Genomic DNA, 14,290 nt, shown 5'->3' with positions numbered 1-14,290 from the left:
CCTAGGGGAAAACCCCTTCCAGATCTGTCCACACTTAAAGCCAAGGAAGATGAACACTACTTGCAAAGAGTTCTAAGAAATTCACAATCTGGCTTTTAAGAAATCCACATAAGACTGGTTTTACAGAACTCAACCCCTCCTCTTTCCCATCTTTTACAATTGGACTGAAGAGAGGGGTCCATGCCCAGGGAAAAGCCAGGCCTAACTCACAGACTGACCCAGCTGCTGCCACAGAAGCACGTTCTGCCTTCAGTGTTGAGCTCTGCAAGGCAGCAAAGCCGGGAGTGTTGCACAGGAATCTCAGCAAGGAAACCAGAGCTCACTTGGGATCAGCAGCTGCAGCTTGGAAGTTCTGCTACTCCAAAAAGTATTTAGACCTAGAATATATCTTTTAAACGTGAAGGAATAGAAGACAGATATAAATGAGATTAAAAAAATATCCCTTTCATTTCATACCAATCACACTTTGCATCAGGTAGTGAAAACCAAGCTTATTCTCCACTAAGGGCACTGATCAAAGGCTGAAATGTTTTTGCAACAGAAGTTATGATTGTAAAGAGAGAATAAGAAGAAAGAAAAAAGAAAAAAATATCAAAACACCCTGTCCTGTGAAGCAATTGAAAAGGACATGGACAAGTTTGGGGGGGAAAATGAAATAAAACTTCTATTTTTGTTCAATTCTACAATAATAGTAGGAATAATTGCAAATAACAATTACAAATTATTTCAATTACTTCCAATTATTTTATAAATAGACAATTTTATAATAACTTATAATTATTGCAACTGTTTAAAATGTTTACAAATACTACACTTAGATTCTAATTCTCAAAGGTATGCTTTGAAGAAAATTTTAAATGGATCAGGAAAGGATAAACTTGAGAAAATGCTCCTTGTTGCCCACTGCTGTATTCTACAGCACTTATTTCTGAGACACCGTGACCATAAAAATGCCCTAATGATGAGCATGGACATCACAGGGCATCATGAAGAGCTTACTGTAGCTAATGTGCCTGTCTCATATGTAGGCTAAGTTCTTGTTTCCATTCTCTCAATGCCCTTTAAGTGCTGGAAGTGTTCAGTTACAAACTGGAATTCCACTGACCTGAAATCACAGATTCAGTAACACAAAAATTTCCATTTCGATGAGCCTTAGATTAAATATTTCAACCTCAATTTTTCTTGACTCAAGACAGATAATTTACACTTCACAGATTTCTCCTGCTCTGAGTTTTTTGTTTGTTGCAGTTTAAATAAGACAAGAAATTCCCACCCACAATTACTTGAGATATCTCAGTTGGTAAAATCCCAACTGGAATCAGAGCCTTACTGCACATGCTGAAAGTGTCAATGCATAAAGATGTGAACTTGTCATTTACAGTACATGTTGCACAATTGGTAACTCTAAAGTTATCTAACACATTTTTTGCTATGCATCCCTACATTTTTTCAAGTTTCTCCCAGCAGAGACTTGCTTCTGGGGTGTGTGTAAAGCATGATGTCAGGGCAAAGTCTCTACACATCTCTCTGTGTTCCTCTATAAAAACACACTCCTGCCATACCCACCCATCCTACGGTTGTGGTTAGCACAGGAAAGAGGGGCTCTTATTTAAGGGACTTGCAGACAGAGTCATAAATAATTCAAACTAAAATATAGTACATAGCAACTAAATGAACAAAGTAGATGCTGTAAGATGCCACCTTTATTTTTTAAGCCCTTTTCTTGTGTGGCAGTATTCAACCTACCACTGCTTTCTAAAGCTCTCGCCCGTTGGGAAAGCCAGTACAGAGATGCTGAATTTGGGCACAGAGAAGCAGCCAAAGAAAGGCCAGGAACATGTAGGACACCACATGTTCCACCACAAATGAAGAGGTGCTTGTAAATGTTAACTCTGTTGCAAAATACTGGAAGTGCCTATAAATGGTTTTGAAAGCAGCTTCAAAATAACTTTTCTGGATCAATATTATGAGTAAGAACAGGAAGTTCACTTTCCTATCCCTTTTTGAACTTCTGATTTTTTTTCCTATCATGAAAGCGTGGCAAATGTTCCAGGTAGTTACAAACAGAGAGAGAAAATGTTCCCCTCTCTCCTGAATTTCTGATTTCAGCCAACTTTACAAAACATTTCAGATGTTAAGCCCAGAAGATTTCTCCCTTCAGAGACAAACCCAAGGGCTGATCACAATGGGAAGATGGAAGCCTCCACCTCTCATCAAGACAAGCACAGAAGCTTCACAGCACTAGGCTGTCCTTCAGGGACAGGTCTGGCCAGGGGTTATGCACCCATATGGCCCAGACCCTGCCTTGGAAGGGTATGGTTATTAGCATGGACTGATAGAAGCAGTTTATCTTGGGAAGTGGAGGAGAAACCCAGATCACCATTAGCTTGGCTCTACCAAAAAAAAAAAAAAAAATTAATAGAAGAGCAGCTCATGCTTAAACAGGTCTCCAGAAATATACCAAGTGAAGCTGCCAAAGGCCCACGGTAAATGCATTGCTAGAAAACTTTTCACAAGAGCTTTCATCCCACCCACTCACAAAGGCCATGGACCTGAACACATACGGTGTCATCAAAGAGTTTTATTTCCACTAATTATGTTAAACTTTTAAATGAAGTTTGCACGATCAAACAAAGATTTCACATGCACTTTTACACTTACTTTGTCTAAGTAAATCCCACTGTTCTCAGTGAGGTAACTCAGAGCCATAAAGATGCTCCAGCAATGCACAAGACACACACAGACTACAGCTCAAACTGGAAGTGATGGAAAGAAGACAATGGCACCTCTTAAAACACATACACCTATAATCCCAATGACCACTCAATATTAATGAGCCCAAAATACAAACTAAAACCCACGTCCCATTTAATGACAGACTCTTGAGCTAAACAAATATAAAGGGAGAGGAGCTTGTCTTTTCTTCTTTACCACTCCATAAATACAGTTTCCCATGGTATTTGCAAGCACAGCAAGGACCAAATTCAATGCAGATACCCCTACTTAGGCAGCCCATAATCCCTGTCAGCTCTTTACAAATCCTCTGCTGGTGGACGGTCTATTTGGGATTAGTTCTAGAAGGAAAATGAGAGCAACCTTCAGGCTCCCCTGAACTCTGCAGATCTCTGGTCAAACTGGCCAGTGGATCATCGTACCATAACTAGCTCCCACATGGGTTTCTGATTTGGTTTGTGGGGTTTTTTTGTCCCTTCTGCTGCATAAATAAGTCTAGAAGAGGAGGAGGCCCAGAGCACAGAACAAGTATGCTAATGCCAACTGCCATGCCAACAGCAATCACACACACACACACACACGCCTGCTCACACGCTCCTGCCAAATAATCACTTCAGCAAACATCAACTACAGAGATTAGCAAAAGCGTCTGACAACGCGCAAATCGGACAAGAAACACGGGCTGAAGGGACAGCTTAGCAAAGTGAGGATTTACTAAGTGAAATGACATCAAGTTCCTGAATCAAAGCTTGCAGCATTTTTGGAAGACTGCTGAAAATCCTATCTGTTGGCTAGTAGATTTTTTTTCCATCCAGCCGTCCCTACTGCGTATCAGCTGCAGCCAGACAGGCTGCTAATAAAAGCAAGTGACTCTTGCACAAAGGAAAATATCTTTCTGGCCTCTGGGAAGGCAGCAATCCAAGCAAACAACCAGGCACTCAGGTGGCACAGGCTATTGGGAAGCAACCATGGCATCTCAGGGGCTTTTCAGCACCAAAAAGCAAGCTAAATCCTTACAGTAAAAAAACCCTACAAGTTTTGCAGGTGAAACCATCCTAAGCAGGAAAACAACTTCAAATTATTCTGTTCAATGTGATGGGGGGGTGGAGGGAGGCTACTTTTAAACATGGAATTTTTATTGTGCAAACTAAAGGAACAGAGTGTCTTTATACCAGATTTAAGGCAAAATACCAGAACAATCTATTATCTCTAATTTACTAAAAGATGCTTCACTCCAAAGGTACTTTCAATGAAGGTAATGAGATTTTGCTTCAAGAAGCACAAGAAGAGTCACAACCATTTAGCAGCATAATAGCGCATTTGTGTCTTATTTTGAAGAATTTGTTGCCAAAACAAAGGAGGAGGTACTCTTTCTAAATCTTAGACTGAATTATATATTCCTTATTCTGATGAATATATGGAACTGAAGCTCTTGCTGAAGCATCAACTTTGCCTGAATTATGTTTGGAGGATGTGTATGTGTGCCTGGTTAAATATTAATCTCTTCTAGACAGGAAGAATATGATTTCTAGTGAGCTGAAAAACAACTAAATATTGAAATGAAAGAAGTTTGGTTGTCTGAAAGCAAGATGTGACTTTGTAGCACCATTGCACAGACACCACCATATCAGAACTGCCGTTTTTCTACCAAGGCTATTTCTAAATCAATTCCTATCATGCTTTGAAAGACAACAAACCTTCCTTACAAGATTCATCCCTTACCATCTGACAAAGTGCCTAAATAAGCATTACAGAAATGTTAAAATGAGCATTTTGAGACAATGTCACTCTTCCCACTGCTGCTCACATGCTGTAAACCTGCTAAAAAAAGAACATCTAAAATAGTTATCTTTAAAACTAAAGTTTTTGATACAAAAAATACCTTTACACAATGTATTAAGCACATTTTGGATGCTCCTATCACAGAAGAAAAGATGCTACAGACTGTGAGCCTTCTGTTGTTGGCTACAGATGGGTGCATACATTTGCATTGCACTACTAAGGCTCCTTTGCACTTCGAGATACATGATGTGTGAGGAGTAGAGCTAAAAAAATAAACACATGCATAAATGAATCTGTTGTTCTAGTGATCCAGTAGAAACAAGGAAGCCTTAAATGCAGGAGCCATATCATCTTTAAATGGTTATGAAACTAATGCCACTGTTTGCATGGCTCTGAGGGGAAAAAAAAACCACAAAAAAAAAAAAAAAGAGAACAAAACAAGTTCTGTGCCTGATATCCACTGGAACTGAATCTGAGAAGTTAATTCAGTTATTTCTGTGCAGGGACACTCTGGCTTCCACAGATCCATATATATTTACTGGTTGTGTCAATGCCCAAGGAATTCAATTCCAACGTACCCATGGAGTCAAATTATCTGGCTTTTTTTGCCTTTTTAATCCTTAGGGACAGAAAAGGCAACAGGTAGATGCAATTAGCAAAGTCAGATGATGAAGACAACAGCAGAGCTGTCTCTGTGTCTTAAAGAGCTCAGAAGATGAAGACCAACTTTGCGCTCCAGCCCAAGAAACAGCCTAGCTCCGCCTCATAGTCCCGTGCCCATCTCCACTCAGCTGGACCAGCCTCCCTAAAATATCTGAGCATCAGCCCAGGCCTGCAGATGAGGCTTTTGGAAGGACAGCAGAGCCCATCCAATTTTGTCTTCCTTCCCAATTGTTCTGTCTGGTTTTACTCTTGAGAGGAGAGTTTTTGTACAGATAGGGAATTCCTCCAAAAATATTGCTTGAAGATGGCAAAAAGTGTGTTTCATTTATGTGGTTAGCTGCCTGTCGACCAGTGTCAAAATACAGATTTAGACTGGGGTATTAGAGAATTCCTCCTCTTTCTCTTCCCTCCCCACAGCCATTTGATGATGGTTTCATCCACAACTAAATAGGGGATGTTTACAAGGTCCAAGCTATGCTGAAACTGTGTAGAAACTAATGAGGAAGGAAGATTTTTATAATGCTCTTGTGAAACATTTAATGAGCTCTGAAACAGTGCTGGCAGGCCTCAAAGGAGAAAGGCCCAGTTTAAAACTTTGCAGTTCACTAAATGGCAGTGTGCAGGAGCCCCAAGCACTATTTATTTTCAAAGACTATTTTTATCTGAAAATACCCAACTCCTGTAACCCTCTTCTGCTCTAAAGGTCTTTGCCCCTCTGTTGCAGCTGCCATGCAATCAGTGGCACTTGCCAAGCAATGTGCTCCTAAGGCCCAAAATAACACATTAATACATTTTTCTTAATGTAATGGAACTGGATTTTGCCTCAGATATAGTTAGCTCATCTCCTCACCTCCAGAGGTCATCCCCATTGAAACCAGAATGTGCCATTCTGGGAAGGCCAGGAAGGGCTCTTTGGAGTGGAGGGATGGTGAGGGTGAAAATCCCCTGGCTTTATCAGTAATACAGCTCTCTTTTATTACATTCCCACTCCCCCTTTTCATCTCCCACCAAACTGCCTACAGCTGTGTTCTCTCAATCTTCAGCCTGAAAGACATGAAAAAGCAGCCTGCAAGACGACTGCAGTTTTGCAAAAGTAACTCCCACACATATGGACAAGGAAGCAAATAAAGTTAAAAAATAAGAAAATCATCACAGTGCCACTGCAGAAGGTAGAGCCAGATATTTTGAAATGGCACAGTGGTTCTGTTCCTTGGAATAAAAGAAGGTGAGACATATCTGCCAAGAGTTAGGTGAAGTCCTGCTGACCCTTTCTACCATGGTCAGGTGAACCATTGCTGAAAACAAACTGAACTACTTTAATACCACCACCTGCAACAGGTCCTTTTAAATCTTCAAGGTCCTTATTTTTCACTTGCAAAAACTGTAGGAGCCTGAGGAGAGTCTGAAAAGTATTGATGAACTTGGCATCACAAGATCAGTTTTTCTGGCAACTCAGAACAAGAAAAATATTAAGAAGCAGATTCCATACTGACTGCCAGCTCTTATTTAATGGGTTGGATCAAGCTCATGTTAAAGGCAGTGGGATTAAAGAGATCTTCAGCTGATGACCACTTCTGTTCAACCCAAAATCAACAGTTTGCAAAGCATATTTGAATTTTTAAAAAATTGATACGGTCTTTATTTAGAGCCTAAATACTGCTGACACAAGTAACAAGTAGTCAGTGCTCTGAAATTTAGTGATATACAGAAGATGTGTCTTTTCTCATCTGGTTTCCCTGCTGCTCTGTCAGTCCACAGAGACACTGCTGTACCATTTCTTATGCAACAACTCTGCTCTGTGGGTTATTGTAGTAAAACAAAAACATCCACACTACAGAAGAAATTGCTGGCTCCTCTAATTCCATTTTTCCACAGTGCTTCTGCTGAAGAAATTGATGTCAGACAAGTAACTCAAATTTCCCCGAACTCCCCTCAAACACACATTGAGCACTTGACAATGCCCACTTTTCTATTTTCTTCCCCATGGCTCCACTGGAGAGGACCCTCTGTGCATTCAGAGCAGCACAATGAAGAATGATTTCCAAAGCATTAACTTGGAGCCATTGAGACTTGGATGTTTTCAAAACGACTCTATTGTGCTCAAAGGATTCTAGACTACCCTAGCTACTCTAGAAGAGAGTCTTTTTCCCCTTTCTCAAAACATCCATCCCTTGAGCCATCCCTGGAGTGCATTGTTGGGGCCGATTCCTTAGTGCAGCAAGTTCCATCAGTCAAAGCTCAACAGATACAAATAATATCAGGATATGGATATAAATTAGTGCGACAGACCCTAAGTAGTTTTGACAGGTTTGGTAAGTATATATAGCGACACAGAATGCTATTCCTGCTGTCAGACATCAATATGTAGACAGAAGATTGAGGGCACCATGGAAACTCAGTGACATAAGAGTGGTATTGATTGGATAGAAAACGAGGCTGCAATTTAAGCTTAAGGCTGCCAGAGATGCCAAGAATGGAGAATGACCTCCAGCAGTGAATTTTCAGCATAAGCTCCCTGTGAACAAGGCAGTCCAAGAAGGATAAATCAGGGACAAGCTCACCAGGGATATGGCTCAAGCGAGTGTGGCTCCCCTAAGCAGATGAGAATCACTCTGTGTGTGCACGCGTTACAGTGACCTACTTCGTTCAAAGACAGCATTTTGTATGGTTTATTATGGAGCCCTGGAACAAAGAGATTTCCTCAATTAAAGTCCTGAAATGCATCCTCTAAATGAAAATGCTTTTGATACACTGACCAGCAAGAGGTTGTAAATATCCAAGCAAAGCATACATTGTTAAAGAGCAATTCCCACAGAAAACGCCACAGTTGGGAATGTAGGTAATGAGGGGGCCTGAACAGAGCAGAAGCAATCAGCCATGCCAGCTCCATCCCTAATGCCCTAGTCTTACACTAAAACACTTGTTATACTATAACACTAGATAAATTGTATTTTCCTTGACAAAAAAACCCAACACACACAAGCACATACACAGAAAAAAAAAATAGTATGAGTTAAATGAGTGCATTTGCAGAGCTCCTGTAAAGAATTATTTCTAATTGTTATCTAAGGAGTCAGGAATAAGCATTCCCAGAATGACCAAGAAGAAATAGAGGACATGTCAAGGAAGTACCTTGCCAAAGCCATGACCGCTGGAAGTTCACTAAGTAGTAATATTCACATTCGTGGCAGAAAGATTAATCTACACAAAACATCCACCAGTACAGCTGTGTCAGGAAGAAGATAAGCCTCCAAAGTGTCCCCAGTGTCAGGCATATGGTACTGGGATAGCAGCACTATGTTTTGTAATCCTATAGTGAGACAAACCTTCTGCTGGCAAGGATGCATCAGCCAGACTGCATCTCAAAGAACTGGGGATAGACATCTGGGTAACTGCAAAAAACCTGTTTCTCTTCGGCCACTTCTACACTATAAGCGAATATTTACCATTTGTAAAAGAAAGGTTTGTTGCTGGCTTCTCTTTCTCCCCACCCAAGAGCTGACTCGAGTAAAGTCGGTGAGTTTCTGTCCTTCAGTTTCACCCAAAGCTTCATACATAAAAAATCACTGAAGAGTTTAGCTCAGCCTGGAGACAGGAGTTTATTAAATCTCCACTTTCCTTCTCTTTAGCAAAAGTTGCTAAATTATGCAGCAGGAATTGGCTTTGCTGCTTTTTTGGGTCAGTTATGGGGGTTTGGGGTTTTTTTTTTAGTTTGATGAAGTACCCTCTCCATGCACTTCCAAATTTTCTTTCCTACAGCAAATTAACAAATTTTGTCACAAATACACTGGTTCTTTTTTCCCTTCAAACTATGTCTCATTATCAAAAGTTTAGATTTTTTTTTCTTAATTCTTATTCTTTTTCAGGGAGGAAACTGAAACAAACAAAGCAAAACAAACAGACAGAAGCATTAACTTTGTTTTGTAATCAGCTCAAGAACACTGCTCAGAACACATAAAGCCCCAGGTATTTCTTTGTAACAACTTCTACTTTCCTTCTCTCTTTCTCCATCCCTTCCCTCCTCTCCCTAATACAGTCACTTACACACATCGTTTATTTCTTGTTCAAAAAGTTGAGCTTTGCTAAAAGCTTAAGAAAATCAGTGCCCAGAGGGAAAACAAGGAAAGGACACCAACTCAAGAGCTGATGAGCCGCAGGTAAAATGTTCCTCTGCTGTAATACAAGTCACTGCAAGCAAGCAGGATCTAGTTAGAACACCACCTCCCATAGCTGCAGGGTTATGAGGCAGAGAAAGATTTAACTCCTGTCAGAGACGTTTCCCCAGGGCTCCCTAGAGCCAGCCAGTCTCTCAGGTGTACATCCGAGGAGCCAGCTCCCGAGGGTGCCACCAAGTTAAAGTGCAGTGGCCATGGACCAGCATGGCAAAGCCACTGGCAGCGTGGAGGAGAGGTGCGAGAGCCAAGTGGAAGAGGTAAAAGGAGCAGATAAGCTCCCGCAGGATGAAAACTACCTCTTCCCTAGGAAAAGTTGTACTTTTTAAAAAGGAGAGAAGAAAAGAGGGTAAGGAGCTAGAAGCACCGAGGCTGCAGACCATGAAACACTTGCAGAATAACATAAACGTTCAACAAAGAGGAAACTGTGTTTTCACCATTGCTAACTCAGATTTTCCCCCAGCCTATCCCTCCCGAGGAAGGAGAAGACACAAACTAACGACGGCACTTTTAGATAGATCTATGACCACTTGCTAGATTTAGTTGCTTCACCAGGAGTAAATTAGTGATAAGAAGGCAAAGTTCCAAGAAAAATATCAGCCGAAGCGCTCGGTCTGACGGCACAATTTAAACTCCCGAGTTGCAGCCGGGACGTTCCTGGCACAGGGTAACTGGGACCCGCAGGGGGCTTGCGCTCCGCTGCCCTTTTGTCCTCCCGAAAGGGACCTGCCCGAACCCCCCTGCCGCCCTTCCCCGCCGGCTCCCGTCACCCACGGCCACCGCTGTCCCTCGCACCCTGCGCTGCCATTTAAACGCTCCCAGGGAGCGAAGCGCGGCGGGAGCGCTCCCCGCCCGGCACAGCGCGGCCCCGTCCCTGCTCCTGGGCACTCCCAGACCTCAGCCACCACCTCAGCTCAGGTGTCCCCTCAGGTGCACCCCGGAGTGTTCCGGAGCCGGGGCGGGGACGAGGGAAGCGCTTCCCACCGCGCCCCGGGGGAACAAGCGCTGGAGGCACCATCCCTCGGGAGTCCCCGCCGCTGCCTCGGACTTACTTGGGGCGGCAAAAAGCTCTTCTCCCGCAGCGGAAAGGGGCGAGCCGCGACCGTCCCCGGTGAGCAGCGGCCGCTTCTGCCGCCGCGCGTCCCTGCGCTCCTCACGGAGCTCCGCCGCCTCACGCCCGGCTCCGCTCGCTCTCCCGCCGGAGCTTTCTCGCCGAGATTTTTATAGTGGAGGCAGGGAACCTGATCCGCGCCTTGACTCGGCGGAGCCCGGGCTGCGGCGAGGCGGCGAGAGGAGGGGAGGCAGGCGGGCGCCGGGGCAGAGCGAGCGGCCGCGCTGCCCCCTCGTGTGATGCGCAGGGGCCGCGCCCGCCGGGCGGGTCACCCGCGGGGCAGCCTCGCCCCCGCCCGGGGCTGGGCCGGGCCGGGCCGGGCCGGGCTGGGCTGGGCGGGAGCGGGGGCGGGACCGAACCGCTCCTCTCCGCTCAGCTCCGCTCCTTTCCGTTCCTCTCCGCTCCTCCGCGGCTCCCCCGGGAGCTGCTGCAGCGGGGCTCGCCCGAGGGTCCCTTGTTAGCCCGGGAAGCTTGCCCTCCTCTTCATCACCCAGGGAGAGGGAGAGGCACCTCGCCCTACAGCCCGGCCGGTGCGGGGCTTCAGCTGCTCTGGCAGGTACAAACGTCCCCCGCAGCTTTTTGCCCCGATCGCCTTTGGCTGTCAGAGTTTGGAGAGCTCTGACTTCGGCCTCGCTGGCTTCCAGCTTGCCATTTTGACCACGGGAGTGATAGGCTGGAAATACTGCTCGGGAAATAAATAAATGAATAGAAGATAAATAAATTTAAAAAGAAAGAAAATAAATAAATAAATAATTGAAAACCCACAGCCGACCCCTTCTCTCTGCCAGCCCCCCCCCCACCCCCAGCTTTTAATTTCAGCTTGGCCTAAAAGCATGATGAGAACAACTTTTGCCATGCTATTTCAACACTTTGGGTCGTAGCGGTTGCTGGAGTTGTATCAGGGCTTTCATTTAGGAGCAGGCTTTTCCAACTTTTAGGTTCATTACATCCACTGAATAAGAGTGTTCCCCAATCCACAGCTTAATTTAAAACTACATGGACTTGTTCCAAACTCCAGGCAATTTCTGTGTAATGCCCTCTCCCCAGAGCAAGTCTCTGCCTTCACTTGAAAGACTGGGCCCATTCACTGCTTAGGTCTCAGCTGGGTTTGCAGCTTGCAGCTCCTGCTCCAGGTTTGCACAGAAATCCACTTCAGATTCCCCTCCTGTTTCCAGAGGAATGAGCTAAAAAAGTAATTTGTCTGGCACCGTGCACATTGCATCATCTAACACCTACCATCTGTGACAATGAAAAGCACTGTACAGCCAGTCCCAGAGCGGGCAATTGCACTCACCTGGAGTCCTTCTTAGTAAAGTAAACTAACCCTTTCCATCCACACCTTGACATCTTCTTTTCATCACACAGTTATGTGCTCAGTCCTGGCATGGCTGTTCGGGATTTGCGCCACCAGCACGTTTAATGACAGTGATGTAATTTAAAACAACAACTTCGATTTGCAGTGTAAAGTGATGGCTTGAGGTGGAGAGAATATCCTTCCCAGCAGCTGGATGAGTGGAAAGGAGCACTCAATGGCATTTGTGTTTCAGAGCAGGCAAGGCTGAATGAATGCTTGCTAGCCAGCTTGCACCTTCCTGAGGTCTTCTCAGTGAAATCCTGGCAGCACGGTGCGAAGCACGGCAAGCACCTCGAGAAAGAAACTTTCCATCAAAAAACACCTGGTAGTGGTTGACACTTTGCAGACCCAAGAAATTCTCCGTACAACCACTGTAACACGTTTCAGATGATCAATCCTTTCTGAGTAACAAAGTAGGCAAGAGAACAATGGCTCTAAGTTCACCTTGATTGAAACCAAAACATCAGATTGCATCAGAATGGGCCAAGAGGCTTCACAGAAATCTGTTAGCCAAAGCTCTGCAAGCTTAGCATTTTCATAAAACAGTGGAAACTTTGCAGAAAGCAACTGCTTTCCACAAAGATGTGCATGATGTTAGAAGCCTCATTTGGCCTCTAAATTTGGAAGCAATGTCAAGAGTTAATCTTCGACCAAATTTGCTCCCAGATTTTCTCCATACCTAGCTTTTCATGGCTCCAATGTTATTTTCCTGAAACTGAGTTTACACGCACGGAAACTAGTTTTGTGTGTTATTTGACTCAGAATCTCCAAAATGAAACTGCTAGCAAGGTTAGCAGAGTTTCTCAGGGGACAGATCATTGTTCGAAGCACCCATGACTGAAAAAGGGAGTATCTCACTTTTTAATTGCCAAAAAATCAAAAGCTTTTTAATGTTTATATTATTTGTTTCAATGGAACCTTGAGGCTTAACTGAGGTTTCCATTGCAACAAGCACTGTACAAATACAGGAAAAATATTCTTTGCTCCAAATTGCTCACTCTGTTGGATACATTTGATATTAATGGAGCATAACCCTTGAATTTCTTGACTGAACTTTTGCTATTGAGATAGAACCTGTTAAGACAGAGAAGACAATGAGACAGTGAATACAGCAGTCTTGAGAGGACAAATGTAACTTCTTTTGCCAAGAAAAAGGTCACCAACTATGTTATTCACAACCTCAAATGTGCCTGTGGCACTGGTTCCCAGTGGAGAGCAGCAGTACAGCATGGAGAAAAGGGATGAATGGAAGATAAGCTATGACCATTTACTTTCACAGAGATGTTTGCTTTAATAAAAGGATATTAAGGTTGGAGAAGCTTATCTCCAAATCTCTGCTGTTTTGTCTATCCTGAGTTTTTTTCTTAGACAATGATATAATTGCTGCATGATCTCTGGAACTGCAGACTAGTCAACATTTCTTGTGACATGTAGGAAAATCCCTACTGAAAAAATACTTTTCAACTATTACTTTTCTACTCGGAACACAAAGATAACTGAGAAAAGACACTTTGCTCACAAAGATTGTCAGGGATACTTCTCTTTAAAATCCTTAACATTAGTTTACAGCTGCTGGTTCCACTCAAAAAACAGTGGTGAGGAATGGACTGGCAGTTGTAGAAGTCCAGTTTCTGTTTTCACATATCCTGTTTGCTACCTGAAGCAAAAATGTACAACCTAATGAGTGAGACAGAGCTGAAATATCTCTTAAAAAGGAAAACTGAAGGTTAGGGCCAAAACAAGCTGTAAAAGGACCTTTGATTGATGCCATAGGCAAATGGTCTCATAAGCAATCCAAGACTATTAGATCCTCATTAGAATCCCAATCCAATCAGTAAAAGTTTATGACAATTTTGGGGAAAGAAGCTCCCAACTTTAGATACAGTTTTTGCCAAAATAAAAATAGCACCCCATAATAAGCTCCCTTTAATTAGGTGTGTTTTTCCCTTTGAAAAAAGGATTAACACCAAATTTTCTCTTTGGAGCTAGGGTTTTTTATTACTCTTAGGTAATCATTTCACAACCCACCTGAGGGAGACAGTTGGAACTTCTAACAGCAGTTTGCACATTTTTTTCCAAAGATGGCCTTAAAAATTCTGACTCTAAAGTTCAGAGAGCAAGTCAGAGGACAAGGCTTTATGCAGTTTTCTCTCAAGAAGAGCTTCCCTGCTTTTGGTCCCTCTGCTGAGCAGGTTAGAAGGTCAGCTGGAGCTGAGCTTGCCTTGTTTGTTTCAGCTCCACTGTAAATATCAATTTCTTTCCCCGCTCTCCCCAGCCATCAGCAACAGCAGCACCAGGAAAATGTAACATGATTCCAGGAAAGCAGAGAGGAGAACCACACAACAGTTTAAAGGTTTTTTCACCTTTTGCTCCATTGTTGTTCCCGAGCTATTGAGCTGCCAAGCCCTGGCAACTGAGTGCCCTGCATCCCGACTGCTGTGCTCAGATCAGATTTCCATTAGGGATACTGAATTA

The 14,290-nt window shown here is 43.5% G+C and overlaps 1 protein-coding gene across 1 annotated transcript in view; it reads right to left on the bottom strand.

Annotated features, from left to right (window-relative positions):
* The window catches only part of PTN (pleiotrophin), a 77,539-nt gene extending 66,850 nt beyond the window's left edge, over positions 1-10,689 (bottom strand). Inside the window, exon 1 of the mRNA XM_036400263.2 lies at positions 10,403-10,689. The gene's annotated coding sequence lies outside the window, so the exon portion shown is untranslated. The remainder of the gene's footprint in view (positions 1-10,402) is intronic.
* Positions 10,690-14,290: the final 3,601 nt, after the last annotated feature.

Source organism: Molothrus ater, chromosome 5, assembly GCF_012460135.2.
Source record: "Molothrus ater isolate BHLD 08-10-18 breed brown headed cowbird chromosome 5, BPBGC_Mater_1.1, whole genome shotgun sequence".
NCBI lineage: Eukaryota > Metazoa > Chordata > Aves > Passeriformes > Icteridae > Molothrus > Molothrus ater.
This window is presented reverse-complemented; position numbering and strand designations above follow the sequence as displayed.